The sequence below is a fragment of the Parus major genome, chromosome 2 (genome assembly GCF_001522545.3).
Source record: "Parus major isolate Abel chromosome 2, Parus_major1.1, whole genome shotgun sequence".
Classification (NCBI taxonomy): Eukaryota; Metazoa; Chordata; class Aves; order Passeriformes; family Paridae; genus Parus; species Parus major.
The window spans coordinates 6,393,773-6,407,782 of record NC_031769.1 but is presented as its reverse complement, the minus strand read 5'-3'; positions in this window follow the sequence as shown (position 1 = coordinate 6,407,782).

Below are 14,010 nucleotides of genomic sequence, written 5' to 3'. Positions count from 1 at the left end.
CAATCAGGAGTAATGTCACATTTGCGTAGATGATTTTGAAGAAACAGGGCTGTGACTTCTTTTGGGAAAAGTCTGGCACTCTTCCCTCTGCTTTCCCACCCTGCTTTGCATCGTGCCCCAGCCAGCTGGTCGTTGTACCTGTGTGGGCCTCAGTGCTCCAGGATAGCAGTGACAAGATGTCACCGCCTTGCCAAATGCTGGTGAACAGCCATGTTTGGATCTTGGCACTCTCGTTCTACAGGAGTTGGCACAACCACTAGAGCTAATTTAAACCTTTTGCCAGGTTTCTTTCTCATACGTCTCGCTGGGCTGTGCTAAAGACCTCCTAGCTGTGGGGGAGATAGGAAAGAGAGGAAATCTTGAATATAAGAAGGATAAGAAGATTTTAGGCCATTGCTCCTAAAAGAGGCCAACCAAGGCTGTGAGGTTCCTGCAGTGGCAGACAGAAGTTAAGGCCTCAGAGGTGGCTTGGCAAAGGTCAAAGAATGGACTCTACATCTCCTGTCAAGGGATGAAAAGGAATTTTGACTTAGAATATCTGCACACTCTCACACTCCTGATGGAGAAGACCATGCTGTGGTGGGCAGTGCCATCTCTGAGGCACATCTCAGGTTCCATCACTGACAGTTCTGTCTCCATCCCAATATCTCTGTGAGGAGGGAAGTGAGAGGGGAAGGAGTTGAGAAGAGGGGAGACTGTTTGGTAAACTCTTCAAGGTTTTGCTGAAGTACAGGAAACAGGAGAACTATTTGGTCATCAAAAGTTGGCAGGCAAAGGGCTCCATTTCTCTCCAGAGCCCATAGAAAAATGCCCATAGTAGCAAAGAATGGTTTAGCTAAAACCAGCACACTCAAAAGGTCAGGACCTTGCAGGAGCAGCCTGCTGCCATCATGAAGAGGAACATCTGGCTGGAGAGGAGACACCACCAGAGCTGCTGTTCTGCTCCTCTGAATTCCTGTGAGCATTCCTGGTGGACATAACTGCCACTGGAAGCTCCTGTCACAGCTGGAGATGGGACACCATTCAACCCCTTCTGGGAAGCAGGAAGCTGGTGGGAGGCCACCCTGTCCCCATGGCTGCTGAGCAATCTTGCCCATGATGAAAAGCATTCCCTTACAAGGTCATGGCAAATTTTCCCTCATCCTTTATTTTAATGCCTTAACTTAGTGGCTCTGCAGTGGTACTGCTGCCACTGCTTGCATTTCAATTACCATACGCATCAGTGGCACTTTTCTGACAATAAAATCATATTTTGTAAAATTATACAGGTGCTTGTATTTTCACCCATCAGAAAAAAATGATGCTTTAAAAAAAATTTATGAATCCCCTAAGCAGTGCTATAGACCAGTTGCATAGGCAATGCAGTTACAGAAGGTAGTGGAGCCAGGAATTTGAATAGCCCACGCAGTTAAAGGAAAGGGCTCACCATCTTTAAAATCCATGGAGGCATTCCAAATATGATTATTCTGCAATGCTGTTCACAACAAATCTTGCAGGCTGACACTACATGCCCCTTCCCATTGATTGTATGGCCTGCACAAGAACTCTGAGCCTATTAAGCCTGAAGTCCCTGCTGCAGATAATAACTTAGACATTTCAGTCTCTCGAGCAGACACAAAAAAGTACTTACTAGCACAGTTGTCAATTTTGTGGAAATGTCCTGTGGGATTCCCTAAGTATCCTAACAACTGGCTGAGCTCTTTCCTTTGCTCCCACAGGTGTGGTTAAATCAAGGAGCAGTCAGTGCTAGCTGGAGGCAGGCAGGGCTCAGCTGCCTGGTGCCTGCCAGAGAGTGTCCGTGATCCACTGCTGGCTGCAAAATGCTCGGGAAAGGTTCCATCTCCCAGCACAGCAGAGGATTCAGTGAGACCTTCCCTGGACTCAGAAGGGAAATCCTAATATGCCTGATTTTCACCATGCCACGGTAGCAAATTAGCCTTTCTCAGTGGTGGAAATGGGAATTTCTGACATTCTCAGGTCTTTGCTGGTTGCAGATCAACTCACATTGATGTCAGTAATTCACCCCTGTGACCGAGCACCGCAGCACAGCCTGAAGGGGACTCACCTGGGGGTACCTGCTGGCAGGTGCAGCACAGCTCCTGGACCAGGGCACTGCTCCTGGCATCCCTCCTAGCACAAGGAGAGCCAGCTCTGCTCCTCTCTGGAGTCACACAATCCTCACATGTAGTGGCAGTGACTCTCCACCACTGTCACAGAGTACAGACACCACTAAAGGAAAACCCTGTCTCTCATTCTGATCAAATTCCATAGCTCTGCTCATGGCTCTGCTCTGGTGGGATCTCATGCCTGTGTTTTGTGACAAAGTCACTTCTGTTTTGTAAAAAATCTCAAGTGGTTTTCCTACTCTGAATGAAGGACAGAGGTTGCATCCACCAGTCTTGGTGACACTTTACCCACCCTCATGGCTGTGCTGACTATGAACCAGATAGTAACGAGAAACAGCAGCATGACAGAGTGTCAAAGTTACAAAACAGGCTTTTCTTTTTGTGTTGGTTTAGGTTTTATTGCTGCTTCTAATAGCTCTTCTAGGAAACAAAATTTCCCAATACTTCCTTTTCTGGTAAGACAGAGTGTGTGTGGTATCCTATCCCAAAGGCAAGAAAAGGACATTCTCTGGGTTTATTTTTTGAACTAAAACAATACTCCAGTCTGGCCTGTGCATTCCTCAACACACTGTTGCTCCACTCATATATTGATCAGATACCATGGACAATGGGAAAAGTAGGAGGGAGTGCTAGAACACAGAGCAGGTGGCGCTGCTGACAGATGTTTAAATGAATTCTCTGGGTATGAAGAAAACTCTGAACTATTCCTTCTGAATTTGCACTTTTACATGTACAGCACAGCTGAATTAGAGCCTGAAGATGATAAAAATGCAGACACAGAATAACAAGGCTGGTTTTCTAGATCTTTTGATCCTACAACCTGTTTTCTCCTAGAGCAATGTTTAGTTTGTAGGAAAATAAAGGTGACACAAACAAAAGTGCTTCTTGTTAGGATAAGAAATCATAAAATATCAGTGCAAAATTTCAAAACCTGCTGAATTCTCAATATGGAAAATTAGTCTTGGCTACTCTCCGTTCTGGATGATTTCAGTGTCACTGTTGTTCTGTCATTTATTTGAAGCCAAAACCATTATATTTGGGAAGCAGGTAGGCTTTCAGACTCTCCAAAACCAATTCAGTATAATTATGGGGTAGGATGTACTAAAACAAAAATGCTAATTCATACACAGACTAAAGCATATAGTTAGCTGCCTCCAGGATTCTTGTGAACAACAGCAATACACAGATAGGACGGAAGGCATTTCATCTTGCAAAGTCATCATGACACAAAAGAGGACATTCAAAGGCAATGGAGAAATCCTTTTGTTTAATGAGAACTGAATGTGAGGTACATTTTCTTACACTGTGGTCTCCAGCTCACTGTCCCAGCTCTCCTCCCTGTCTGAAACATTGTGCCAAAGCTCAAGCAGTAAATCTCTCTTTGCCAAAAGAAGCCTACTGGAAACCAGAATAAATACAGTGGAGACTGGAGTAGAGACCGAAGCCTCATCTCATTTTGGATTTGCCTTGTTTCCCCACAGCTTTCCTTCTCACCACTTAATTGGTCTTGATACTGAAAAGCAGATCCAGATAATCCTGGGCAGAGTGACATTAGGTTTTGAATACAGAAGAAAAGAGAGGTCAGAGTGTAGTCTTGATACAAAGACCCAAACCTCCCCAATCCTGTGAAACTCTGTAAAAGCCTTAAGTACCCCTGAATAAGGAATTGCTTTTTGCAGACTTTTAGTTGATGGTCTTGTTTGAGTACTCATTTTTAATTCATAAAAGGAAACATAGAAGATGGTTGAGGATGTGACTTGCCCAGGCTTCTGCCATGAAACAGCAAAGCTTAAAGGTCTGTTTTAAGGTGTTTCAACAAACACAGATCCAAAAGGCTTGAGTATAGGGCAGCTTTGCCAAACAAGTGGCCTTTGACCTCTAATGGTTTTGATTGTGCTGTAGGCTGGGTTCACGTTCTCCAACCACCAGTTCAAGTTTCAATTTTGTACACTTGCTGGAAGTTTGGGTAGTTGACATTCCCAAACAGGCCATGGTAACTCCAGAACAATCTAGAAATTTAAATGCTAATGACTACAGCATAACCTAGACAAGAAACCTATCAATAAAAACAATGTGAAGAAATAGCCACAGACAATAAGAATAAAATTTTTTTTCATATGAATATTAAAAATTAGTTACAGGCTAACAGTTCTTGCTAGCCCATGTAAGCTTCTGCTTGAATGAAAATTCACTGCTTATGAACTGACTCAGGATATCTTGCCCACAACAGATTCCTCAAGTAATGTAGATTCTGTTCATTTTTATCCATTCTCTTTGTCAGGCTCCAGTGGAATTGTTGAAGTTGGACTTAGCACAGAAGCCACCAGCAGAAATGCACTGAGTGTGCTGCTCTGTTGGCAGGACTCGAGGTTGTCAACGCAATGAAAGGATCTCAGCTACATAACCCAAGTTAAACTTGCCTCCTGCCAATCTGCCACATGCTAAATTCCAGTAAATTGCTTAATTAACGTAACGAAAGCAAACTGCACTCCAGTCTGCTCTGTAGGTAGCTGAAAACACCCTCTCATACACAAGCAGTGATGTCCTTTAACAGTATGGCCTACGTTTATCTGTTCCTAAGAGCTCCTATGTGCACACCCCTCGTAAATTTTTCTATTCCATTATACAGAAAGTATTTCTGGTTAACTATTTTGGTAGCCTCATTTATATTCCCTATTTCTAGAAAGGCTCATGCGTATGTTTAATGCATGAATAGTTCCAGGGAAGTCAACGGGAAAATTTATACCTTTAAAGTTAAGGGTGTGCATATATCTTTACAAAGTGAAAATGGACTTTTCGTCTATACCTTAAGGTTTCCTCCAGCTGCATCTGCCAGAACATACATAACTGAACCAGACTTCCAACATTAATCCATTATTCCTCCACCTAGAAACTTGAAATCCACCATTAACTCTACAGTCATTATATATGGTTCTCTTCCTTTTTCCTGTGTCTTTCCCAAATTACTCAGAACATGGGGCATGAAGAAATTACTGTGGTGGCTAGGAAAGCACATGCACGGGCAGAGCCAGGTGGTGCTGGCTGGAGAAGGACATCAGACCATGCTGACCATGGCTGTTGTCTCATGTTGTGATTCCAAGGCCTGTAGAGGTATCCATGGGCTCACTGTACACGGGAGTGTTCTGTTCCCAGCCTGTGATCACTGACAATTACTTCCACCTTGTTCTGGATCAAAATCCGTGATCTAAACATCTGTCCCCAGTCTCCTGTACTCCCCATGCCCCAGTGACTTGGAGCCCTTTCCCACCAAACACATCAGTCATTGTTTTGATGGCTTAGGACCGCACTGGTATTTTTGGTATTTATGTTCCACTCAGGAAAAAGTCCAATAAAGTGTAATAATCTGTGTTGCAGAAAAAAAGTAGCTGCATTTTATCTCAGCTTATTTTCCTCTACTACAAGGACAGGCCAGTCAAAGACTCCATGGAGTAGAAAAGTGTGCACAGTAGAAAAGCACAACTCCTGCCTACATGACGTTAAACTATCTAGTAGAAGCAAAATTTTTTGCTTGGTGATTGCATTCCCTCCTACTCTCACACAAGCCAAAAGGAGTCTCTTGTGTTTACAGCCAGAGAATGGGAGACAAGCACTGGGCTGGTCTTGGCTCAGCTCAGTTTTTTGTTTGTGTTGGACACACGATGACACTCTCCTCTTCAGATCCAAGGTCCTAAAAGCAATTTGTTTTCATTTAAAAACAGAAAAGGCTGTGCTTTCTTACCAGCACACATGCTGGGGAGGGCTGAAAAAGCAGCTGTCTATCCTTTTGCCTCAGCAGAGGAGCTGTAGCTCCCATGGCTCCCACCCAAATCTCAGGCGCGTCAGAAAAGTGTAACCACAAACTTTCCAACCTTTTGTGATCGAGCCAGCAATATTCCCGGTTTGGCAACTACAACTCCCAGTTGTCAGCCTTACTGGGCTGTATCAGAGCCACGTGGACATGGGGAGCTGCTCACACAGCCCAACTTGCAAGACCGGTGCCTCAATTTGTCATGCTCATATAATAAATCAATTTGTTTCCTTTAACGAGGGTTAGTCAGCAAACCCTCGCTCATGCTTTTCTTGTACAGTAAGTTCCACTTCCCTGTAGGATTTGTGTGACTGTGGCCTTACCTTTGCTTTAGGAGAAGCAGTGAGATGATGTTGGTTTTCCTGAGACATCCATTCTCTTGTGAATCCTTCCACCCAACAAGTATCTGATTTTTCTACCCATGGTGAACAGCTTTGGACATGTGGTCTACTCTGTGTCGTATACAGCGTGGTGTAGGGAAGGGATGTTGTCCTTCAAGCCAGGCTGACCTGGATGTGATGTGGCTGAGCAGCAGAGCATTTCACCCACAGCCCCACTGCCACCCCTGATTTGTGTCCCGGGGGCATGTGGAGGTTCTTTGTTCTGGAACAGTCTGGGACACTTTCCCACTGAGCTGGGGGAGATCCTGTCTGTCCTTCTGGACAAACAGGTTGTTGTGTTAAGCAGGAGAGGCCTATCAGTGCTGGCATCTCTCAGCCTGCCCCGGAAGGGCTGCGTGGGAGGGCTGGTTACCAGCACCAGTAAAAGTGGCTCCTTGTAGCCCCCTTGGCCTCTCTGGCCCCACTTGAACCCTACTTGAACTCAGGTTCAGGCAAGAGATTTCGCACGTGGTTCAGAGTGGGGCTTGGAGCAAGAGGACAGTGTCAGCAGTAGATCCCTCAGCACTGCTCCTCCCCAGCTCTGGCTGATGGACTGCAAAATCTCCAGCCCCATGTGCTCAGCCTGGCTCGTCCAGCTGTGGGAGGAATTTCAGCTGTGGAATAATTTCTCAGAGGAAGTGTCTATCCATGAATTAATGTCTCTAAGAACTAATTATTGGGTAAACTGTATAAACAGTCCCTGGAGTGCCTCTTCAGTACTCAGCTTTTGGGCTTCAAAACAGACAGAGCAGGCAAGAGGATTTTCAAAGGATGCTCTGTCTGGGCAAGCAATGATGTAGGTAACTCAGTGGTTTTCCCTCTCACAGCCTAAAAAGACAGAAAGGTCCATAGTGGTCATTTGGGGTGAAAATTTATAGCTTATTAATTAAAAAAAGAAGAAAAAAAAAGGCCATTTCTAGGCCAGGTCATAGATTCTAGGCTGCCATCCAATGTCAGAAAATGTTCCCCTCCCAGCAGGGGATGCAGGCTAAAAGGTTATTTAATACTTTCTGGTTGATTTGAGTATATTTGGAATAACTGCCTTAAATGATTGGTTTTGGCCTGAGAAACTGTTTGCTTACCTGGCACCTGAACTTCAGTGATAAACTTTAATGTCCTCCTCTGAGTATTCCCATAACACACAAAGGAGCTTTCATGCAGTCCCACTAGCTATAAATCTGACCTTTCTTTAAAAAAAAATCAAAATCAGATGTTGTTCATTATCTCTTCCAACTCTGATCTACCCATGAATATCCAAAAGTTTTAAAAGCCCTGCTTAAGCAGGTCTCCACTCCATTGATGGAATATCCTTTAATATTTTATAGCTCTGACTTGCACTTCTAAAAGTACTAATTAATCTCACTAGATAAAAACTGGCACAAAATGGCACAAGTGAGAATAGCTCCATCCTTCCTCATAGCAATCGTGTGCCAGTTCATCTTGGAGCATGTAATGATTTACTGTAATAGTTTTAGGCCCATAATGGGGCCAATAACTGGCATCTGGAAGCTGTGAGGCTCTTTCCCAATGGATGCCATTCACATATAGTTATTTAATTAATTAACAGCTCCACTAGCATAAGCCAGTGAAGAGTCCATTAAAGTTGTTGGGTTTTTTTTTAAATATCTTCCAAAGTAAGAACATATGCTGCACACTGCTTTTCCCTTGGAGAGTGCTTAATGTTGCAACCTGTTTATCTTATGACTGATTTTCAAATTCCACCTTAACCAGCTGCTTTTTGCTTGACTTTGGGATTCAGCAGAGACTGAATGGCGAAGTGCTCAGCAGGAGCAGTGGAATAACATTCTACCTGCATGTGCTCATTCCTGAGCGAGGTGCCAAACCCCTGCAATGGCTGCGTGGCTGCCTCTGTGCACTTCCCAGACTGTACATGTGATGCACTTTTACTTGCCCATTTTCTCTCTGTTGAAAGAAAAAAGAACCTAATAAAAAAAAAATAAAAAAATCAAGGTGTGGAGTTCATTTGGAATAAGCAAAATATCAATGGGAAAACGAACTCCAGCATTGGAGGGAGTTGGTCAAGTTTGTAAAATGTAAAATTTGAGAGCTCAGTCCCATGTGAAATGTGGAAAAGCCATCAGAGGCCGTAAAGCCAGCAGGGATGGGTTTGGTCTGGTAACAGTGCCAAAGGATTTTACTTCCCAAGCGAGGATTTCTACTCCTGAGGAGCAGTTAAATGCAAACCACGTCCTAATGGGTGCTGGCCTGCAGTGGGGCAAAGGGCTCGTCCATAAGCCTCTGTCCATCTGCAGGGAGCTGAAGCAGGAGATAAGAGCAGCTTCTCCTGGCACTGGCCAGGCACAGGCACGTGCAGCATGCAGCTCCAGCCTGGTGCCACGCAGCATGCGGCATCTGAGGAGCTGCCCCAGAAGACATGAAATTGGAGAAGCTCTGACAGGACAGGAATGTCATTTAACAGTGACTGTCTAAAGTGAGCCCTGCTAACGTGGCAGGGCACAGCGTGAGCTCCCTGGTACTGCATCATGATATGTAGGACATGTCAAAAGTTACATAATCCCTGATGCAGAATCATTTTCCCTGGCTGTAATGTGTTGTGTCGTTCCTCCTCCTGCTCTCCCTCCCACTGGTCTGCAGCACAGCCTTCTGCCTGCAAGGCTTTTACTGGAGTGTGCTGCAAGGCTTGGGAAAACCAGCAGTGCCCTGGAGCAGCTGTCATCCAGAGACCTTCAGCTGGTGCCTCAGCCCTGTGATCCACCATGGATCATCCAAGGGCTGCCAGAAACCCAGGGGAAGCCAACAGGAGCTGGGTTTGATGCCCCTGTGAGAGATTCAGGTTTGCTCTGCCCAGATGTCAGGTGTGGACAGTGAAGAGTGAATCTTTTTAACTGTGACATCTTGTGCTCCTCCCTAGGTAGAGCCTCAGGCCTGACAAGCCTGAAAGTTCAACACCCAGCTCACTTCCAAGTCCATCAGGGCTCTGAAATTGCTCTTCAGCCTAAATCCTCTGAAACAACCAGTCTGTCCAGGCTGCTGGGTCATGGCAAGACCTCCTGGCAGGTCTTCCTCCTCCCAGAAGGTACCGGCAGCCGCTGCTGCCTCGCAGAGCGGGGGCTGTACAGGACGTGGTTCCCACTTTCAGTTGCTTAATGGTCAAAGCACTCTCCTGAAAGCAGCACTTGGACCAAGTTCCTTCTTCTGTAAAAGAACATTCAAACATGCATCTCCCACTTTCCTCAGCATAATTCAGCCCCTGATATAATGCACTCAGTCCCTGGGATAATGCACTCTCCTTGGCTGGAGGAAGAAGGGACACTGAATTCTCTAATGCTTGTGTCCGGGTGACCTGTAATCTGCATAAACTCCATCAGAAGTCCCTGAAGCAGAGGCCACAGCTCAGGATCTCTCCTCCCAGGAGACTGCCATAACCAATAGGCCATGCAAGGTCACCTCAGCTAACTTCACCAGTATCCAGGTACCTACACGTCTCCTATAGGCAGCAGGGAAACAGGCATTTCCTGTCCTGAGACAAATATCTCGAGCTCCTTTTCCTCTCCACTGACTGTACGTGGAGCCTGGGGTGACTAATGCAGTCTTTGAAGTCCAGCTGTTCAATATCTACATCAAGGATGATGAGTCCTCCCTCTCCTCCCTCCAACCCCTTCCTGTCTTCTCATTCTATCCCAGTAAACCTTTCATGATGCCGCAGCTATGACAGGAAGATCTGGGAGCACAGAGCTATCCTAATTCCCTGCAGAACTGCCAAGAGTTAGGGGTGGGAAGGCTCATCATGGAGCTGCAGGCTCCATCTCCAGGAGCCCTCCTGTGAACCAGCAACCCCCCAGGAGAGAAGGTTCCTGACATCTGTTTCCTTTCCTAGTTTATTTTAATAGGCAAGACTGACCACTTCTTGGTTCTGCACAACACATGCTGTAGACACCTATCTTCTGCAAAGAACTGTAAAAAATATTAATTAATATGGTAATTAATATCCCATGGGTACTTTGTGCTTTTGTGGAAAGCAAAGCAACTATAACCCAGTTTGACTGGCAGTTCTGTTTTACTGATTTGTCCTGCTCTACTACTTCAATTAATATCCTCTTTAAATGTGACTTAGGCTTAATATTACTTATCTTCAAAATATTAGAAGCATCCCACATGACTTCAGGTCTCTTGATTAGAGTTCATTTACAGATAAATCACCTCAAGGTGCAATGAAGGTTAAGCACATATACTGGGAATTTAAAGTAAAACACGTCTGATAGATTTTGCAACTAAAAACTAAAACTAAAAACTAAAACTGAAAAAGTAAAACCCTGCAGCAGAAAATCCAGAACACTCATTCCTGAAGTTACACTTAAAATCCAAATCAATTAATGTAAGAATCACAGAATCATGGAAAGGTTTGAATTGGGATGTACCTGAAAGATCACTTCATTCCAAGTCCCCTGCCATGGGGCAGAGACACCTTCCAGGTACTCCAAGCCTCATCCAGCCTGGCCATGAACAGTTGCAGGAATGGGGCATCAACAACTTCTTTGGGTGACCTGTTCCAGAGCCTCACCACCCTTAAAACAGCAAATATATTTACTCTCTGGTAGAGTTTACCTCATGAGAAAAACACATTCTATTGTAAGCCTCAAAAAAAAATTCTGACCAGCTCTAGCCATTGATTTTGAACCCTGCGAGGTCATAGGCTCCAAAACTGCAGTGTGGGGCCTTTGTGTGCTGACTTCCTCCACACCCAGCCTCTAGACCAACCTTCCACTTCTTTCCTAGGTTTGCAAACACATCAGACTGAACTTCTGAAAATATTCAGAGATTCTTTCAATTCACAGCCTGAGAACTCCCTGGGATGGAAACAGGATGGTGTGATTTTCTGTTTCCAGGAGTGTTGCTGGAGGATCAGGGAGTATCATTACAGCACAAGATAGAACTTTCCCTGGACATATGCTGTATAACGTAAAAACACTCAAAAGATTAACAGCAATCAGGGATATATCTCTGGCTGTGCACACATACCAAATCTGCAAACAAGGGATTAGAGATATATAGCACATGAACCTGCAAGGAAGAAATACAGTGGGGCCAGAAATGGGATTGTAAGAGAAAGGCTATTCCTGCATTTGTAAAATTTTATACAGATCCTTGTATTCCATGATGGCTTATTTGCATTGCAGGAATATGTAGAAAAAGAGATCAGTCCCAAGCTGCTGGGGTTTGTATATGCTGCTTATGAAGAAGAATGTCTGCCCTGGAGCTTGCAGGCCAAGAGCTGTTCCTTGCAAGTGCATCCACACGGTTGGACTCTCAGCATGTGGAAACCCAGTCCCAGGCGTTAGCCCAGAAGAGTTATTTAAACAAGAAACATCTTTATTCTTTCGATGCTCGTTATTAAAACAAAACACCCTTCTGAATTTTAACAAGATCCATGCACTCCCTGCCTGGCTTTACTGTATCACCCCCTTATCTAGAAAGTTTTTCCTAATGTCAAACCTAAATTTTATTACCTGCAAATAAAACTGGTTCCTTCTTTCCCTATCCCTCAGCAAGCATGGGGAAAGATTTATCACCATCCTCCTTACAATAAACTTTAACATATTGCAAGATTTTTATCACAGATCTTCTTTAGACTCTGCTGTTCCCAGACTAAACAAATAATCCTTTCAACATTTCCTCCTAGGTTGTTCCTTCTATGCCTCTGATATTTCTAATGTCTCTCTCCTGGACTCTGTCCAGTTTGTCTACATTTTTCTTTACAGCACAGTACCCAAAACTGGACATTCTATTCCAGCTGAGGCCTCACCGGTGCCAAGCAGAGTAGAATAATTATCTCCTATGTCTTAGGTTGCAGTCTCACATCCTGTTCTGCCTGCAGCTGAGCTGGGTGAAAAGTTTATTTCTTTTCACCCACTCCAGCTGCTTATCACCACCCCTCAGCTGCAGGCTCTCCCCCTCCCAGGTCAGCAGCATAACTGCCGGGGGATTGCTCCAAACACAATCTGGGTGAATGGTCCAGGTTACAGGCAATAATTCAAATAACAGGGCTTTCCTGATCACCAGTTCAGCAGGCCCAGGTGAGGCTGAGGATAAAGAAGGTATGAAAAAGCTGAAACCTGAGGTGGGAGGGGATGATGAGCAACAGGGTAATAGACAGCAGCTTTTACAGCTGGAGGAAATGCAGCCAGGAAAGGAAACATGATATTGTCCTTACCCTCAGCCTTTTGTCCCCTCTGCACCCTCAGTCCCTCCTGATGCTGTTGCCCAGCTGGGAAATCCTCTTTTTGTATTTCTCCTCCCAGAGTGTGTTAGCTTGCACTTCATCATCAGGCTGACTTTATAACATTTTTCCTCCTCATTGTCAATGCCCTTCTAAACTCAGACTTTGTTGTCCTAAGACCACCCCAAACAGGTCTCTTGTGAGCACATCCCTTGTTCTCACACCCAAGCTGGTTATGAAAAGGACAGAGAGGAGAACATTGAGGTCTGGCTGTAAAGCTGTCCTAGTGTGGCAGCAATACTTTCATAGCCATCCTTATCCACTTCTGCACCACCTCAGACTGACAAAGTTTTGTGTCTGCTCACAGCCCTTCACTGAACAGGCTCACAAGGCTCACCAGTGTCACAGTGAAAATTCCTGTTGCTTCCCTGCACTTGCTCTGCCTACAGAGAACACCTGGCAGGACCCCATATGGGCTTTTCCCACTGAAAATATGGAAATACTGCTCTGATTAGACTGAAGATGAGCCTTTCTTTGCTTAATCTGTGGCTTCTGCAAAGATATGACAGAAGCCTGAGCTGGCCGATGATCTGTCTTGCAGATTTGCTGCTCCCCTCCAAAACAGTGTTTTGTGCTCTGAAGAATGAAGATTTGGGAAAACAACAATCCTGTGAGGTCTAAGGGCATTTCTACACCAGGACCACCAGCCACAGTGAGAACATTCAGTGACATCATGACCCTGTGGGACTCCCTCCCACAGCTGACTGTTCCTTCTGCTGTTTAGACAGAGTTACACCCATTCTGCTTTATTGCCTTCAGCTCCTGGCATATCTTCATCCCTCCCTTTGCTTATCCATGCATCCTTTCCCTGTCCATCCTTGTTCCTTTTTTTCCTCTTCTCGCCTACTTTCCATCTCTGTCCATTGAAACTTCCCTCCAACAGCTTCCTTGTTTTCTCAGGCTCCCCTGTGCCGCCTCTTCATTCTCCTGGCCCCACCACGGCCCCCAGTAGCCGCAGGCAGGCTCTGCCCTGCCCAGACACAGCTGTGGGGACTCTGTTCATGCCACAAATCCCCTTTTCTCAGGCTCTGTGGGAGCTGAGGGTTGGGTACTGCAAGCTCATGGCAGGCTGAAGTAATAGGAGTAGAGATGAGGTGAAGTTCTTGTTCTGTCTTGAACACAGACTGCCAATCATGCCATAATAGATGGTGGTTCTAGGCAGGGAACAGCTTTTCAGCCCACCAAAATTATACCATTAAATGGAATTTCCTCTATGGGCTAATCAGGATTTGAACCCATTTCTCTGGAGATAAAAGGCACAGCTCAATATCCTGGTTTGCGAGGTCATCTGGAATACAAATCAACTTACGTGTATTCATTTGAAATGTTTTTATGTAAAGGATATATTTTTTTCTAATCTGCTTGTTAGTGCCTTGTGCCTAAACTGGAGCTGTGAAGTGACTTTTTCTCACTAGAGGCTAAATAAAGTACTGTACT